This window comes from Triplophysa rosa, linkage group LG9 (genome assembly GCF_024868665.1).
Source record: "Triplophysa rosa linkage group LG9, Trosa_1v2, whole genome shotgun sequence".
Taxonomy (NCBI): Eukaryota; Metazoa; Chordata; class Actinopteri; order Cypriniformes; family Nemacheilidae; genus Triplophysa; species Triplophysa rosa.
The window spans coordinates 2,756,240-2,760,910 of record NC_079898.1 but is presented as its reverse complement, the minus strand read 5'-3'; positions in this window follow the sequence as shown (position 1 = coordinate 2,760,910).

Here is a 4,671-nt window from a genome sequence, read left to right as displayed (position 1 = left end):
CGGACGAACGATTTGATATAGGAGACGTTTAAAACGAAACTTACCGCGGGGGAGTTCAGGAAACGTCATTTATCTGTGGATTACTTGAGAGACATCGCTGAATCATTTCAAATCCGTTCACAGCAAAAACGAACGACAGGCGAATGTTTGGTTAAGTTTTATTTGACGTTACGTGTTGTGAACATGAGGAAAGTGTCCTTAATACATAATAATAACATCGTAAGAACATAACACTAAGCATTCCATTTTGCTTTAATGTGTAACACTGTAAACATTTAAATTAAATTTTCTGTTGGTTCAAATGAATTCAGATTACAGTCTCTCTATTTAGCACCAATCAATAACGAAGCTGCTCTGTGGACATTGCCTCTTTTTAAATAAGCAGAACCAAATCTGCTGTCATCAACCTTTTTTTCAGTATCAGTAATACAGTTATTTTGGGGGAAATGTGAATAAATGCATTGCTGACTGTCTAAGGTGTGCCCCTATTTTTTTTGCTTGCGCTCCTAAAAATTTCAGTCAGGGGCTACAGTGCTCCTAGTAAAAAAAGTTAGTCTGGAGCCCTGTACACCCCGTCCCATTTTTAGCGAGGGCAGGTTTTTGGAAATACTCCATATTTTATCATATGGTAAGAAGGAGCTTGACAAGACGTATGCAATATGCAAGGTTTGTAAAGCGAAGATGAAGTATTTTGAGAACACTAAACGTAAAGACTCACATCGAACGCCATCATTCCAGCAAAATGGAATAAAATCTAAACATATCCCAGATAGCACAATCCATCTGGTTTACGTCTATTTGACGTCTGCATTTACATCTGCAAGACATCTTAAATACATAGTTTGCTCATCTGCAATACGTCTCGGAGACGTCTGAACGTCTGTAATACGTCTGCTAAAGATCTGGAGATCTGCTGCTTAAAAGCATCTGCTAAACATCTTAGAAAGAGCTGTTGTACATCCATTCTAAATCATAAACATCTTACAGACATCTTCTAGATGTCTATATGACGTCTGACAGCAGACATCTCCGAGACGTATTGCAGATGAGCAAACGATGTATTGTAGATGTCCTGCAGATGTAAATGCAGACGTCAAATAGACGTAAACCAGATGTATGTGTGCTATCAGGGATATCACATCGAATTTGGAGGAAGAATCGTTATTAAAAATCGAAAAACCGTGAATCGATATGAATCGAATCGTGACGTACCAAAAGATTCCCACCTCTACTGTGCAGGCTATAGTGCATGAGCATCAAAGTTCGATTTAAAAATTTTTTTTACATGGGGTTACACATTATTTAAGGTATAAAGATTATGTTTTCACAGAACATTATTTACATTATATAGGATACTTTTATAGACAACAGTAAATCACTAGCTGGGTTTTTACAGACTGGGTCACATTTACACTAACTGCAAGGGACTAAGGGACTGCTAGTCTTGCTTAAAGGGATTCTTCACCCATTTACTCGCCTTAGTTGTTCCAAATCTGTATAAATTTATAAAGAAAGATATTTGAAAGAATAATATTTTGCCCCCATTGACTCCCACAGTAGAAAAATTACTTTATCATTTTTTTTTGTTCTGTTGAACACAAAAGAAGATATTTTGAAGAATGTAGGACAGGTTGAGGAGAGCCCCCCCTCAAATGATTGTTAAGCGTTATGGGTGTGCAGCAATACACAATAAAGTGCTGTATAAATGCCTCATTTATTCATTAATTCATTCAAGTATCCCTTTAAGCTGGGCGCACACTGTGAGATTTTGGCTGTGATTTGCAACAGTAGCTACTTTCAAATCCAGATTAAAAACACACTTGTTTAGCTGTGCATTCACAACCTGAGCACTGTGCTGGTTTACATCAACTGCACTTCTATTTCTCATTTCTTTTTCTTTTGCTCTTATTCTTTTTATATATACACTCACATTTTTAATACATTTTATTGCTGTTTTATTGTTTCTTAAAATCTAAAATTGTATTTGTGATCTTAAATCATTTGCATTTTAAAGATACGTCTTATTTCTCTCTGTCAATCATTTTATGTAAAGCACTTTGAATTGCCCTTGTGTATGAAATGTTCTATATAAATAAACTTGCCTTGCCTTGCTTTGTCCGTCCTACAATAAAGGTGCTTAAAAAGTTCTTCACAGCAATGCCATAGACAAACTATTTGTGACTCTGGACCACAAAACCAGTCTTAACTAGCACGGGATTCAATTCAATTTAATTTAATTTATATAGCGCTTTTTTCAATTTGCATTGTTCCAAAGCAGCTTTACAGGAGAAAATAAGAAAAATAGAAAAGGTCAAACACACCACAGTGCATGGTGTATATAGAACAAGCAATATCATTCTAGTCAATATTATCTAATAAAGGTATCATTTTAAGTAATAGCCAAAAATACATTGTATGGGTAAAAATGATTGGTTTTTCTTTTATGCCAAAAATCATTAATATATTAAGTAAGGATCATGTTCCATGGAGAAATTTTGTACATTTTCTACTGTTAACATATCAAAACTTTGGACTTTGGACAACTTAAAAGGCAATTTTCTCAATGTTTTGATTTTTTTGCTGAATAAAGAAAGCTGAATAAATAAGCTTTCCATTGATGTAAAAAAATTGACTGGTTTTGTGTTACTTTTCGATTGAGCCAATTTTTATGAATATTATTTTTATTAAAAATGTGCTTATTTACTTTCTGAAGAACATTTTGGTTACCAGTATTCCACTGAGTATGCAGTATGTGTTTTCAGTCTGACATGTCCCTGGACTTATTTGACTAGTCAGGCCCATTAAACAATAACGAGGGTGTCTGCATATTTTTAGAGTTGTTAGCCTACTTATTTGTGTGTGTGTGTGTGTGTGTGTGTGTGTGTGTGTTCATGTTTGTATATCCCGGTGGGGACCTAAACCTGAATACACACCAACACATGGGGACTCGTGTCACCGTGGGGACCAAAATTGAGGTCCCCAGGGGCAAAAAAGCTAATAAATTGTACAGAACAATATTTTTTACATTACGCCTATGGACTGTCCCCACGGGGATAGTCAACCAAAGCCTGTGTGTGTGTGTGTGTGTGTGTGTGTGTGTGCGTGCGTGCGTGCTGTGCGTGCGCGTGCGTGTGTGTGCGTGCGTGCGTGCGTGCGTGAACAGGTTGTTACATTGTGGGGACCAATGTTCCCTAGAGTCAGTATTAAATTATCACAATTACAATTCTTTGATACCAGTTCTGTTAGTTTGTACAGTAGCCCTATTTCTAAAGTGCCTGACTGAGATAAATTGTAACAGATAGCTTGTGGCTGCACGGTTTCTGTCAGACCTGCAGATGTCGGTGTTGATCTTTCACCTCAAAAAACAGAGTAAGATGGGGAGAGACGCTCTCTTGGGTAAGATGACTACATTTAATTTCCTTTTGACCAAATGATACCAAAATTCACTTGACCTTATTTGTAAATTGTCTGTGCAATTCATATTGTCATTTCATCTGGGTAATGATATCTGTGAGAATAATCCCAGAATAGCTGTGAACTGTGTGTTTATATTACATTGAATATTAATAACGTATATGTATTTTGCTTTTGGTATCTGATAGAGTCTTTGGACCCAGAAACGGTTGTGCATGACACATCAGATTTAACAAACAGATACTAAATTGTTCTGTTCTTGTCTCAGGGGCAGGTGTATTTTATGTAAACAAGATTAGATCAGAAGTGGGTGATACTAAAGGCTGAGTCTAATACTGAAAGTGCCCTTAGGGCTGTGTAAAGAAACCGTCTGTGAACATGTTAAAACAAAAACAGTACCTGGTGAAACAAAAACAGAACCTGTCACTTAGAAGAAAAGAATATTAGACAACTGGAACAGGTCGCGTGACATTTCCTCATTCTCAAATGTCAAGGACAGAACCACACCCAGTTACAATAATAAGGATGTTTTTAAAAAATATATACGTCACATGATGTTAAAAATCTGTTCTGTGCCATAAAATCAAAACAAAGCACCAATGCTATAACAATGAAGTGTGGACACATATAACCACTCCACCAATACCAGAAATGGACCAGAAAGCTAATAATAAGCATTTTCATAAGACAAAATGAAAGCACTACTTTAAAACTCACTCAGGGTGGTTTGTCTCGTCTTGCAAAGGATTTTTGTTTTGTATATAGAAGATATATTTGTTACCCTTAGTAGCAATAAAGGTCATCCAAAAAAGGGATACTCCACAACAGTGCTTTTACTGTCCCTCCATAAATTTGAGATGTGAATAAGTCAAGTAGTTTAACACTTTTAACATTACACATTCTTAGCCACAAAACACATGATATGATTTTAACATTTTTGTCAATTCAACCAGAGGTCCCCAGCTAAAATGCTCTTTATTTTCTCATTAAGGTGTTTTACATTAACAATCTCATAGTTAAGCCTTTGCAAATGTTTAATGTGTGATACTGGGTGTCATGCATGCATTGTTTAATTATTAGATTATCTTGATTTAAAATGTGAAATATAGCCAGATATAAGACAAGATCAAGTACTATCCACTGCTTTGGGGATTTTACTGTTAGCAATAAGGTAGGCTGTGTTTTATCAATGCAACTTCCCTTAAAGCCTTTCTTCAACTGAAAAAAATAGTCCCTTATCAACAATGAACAGAAAAA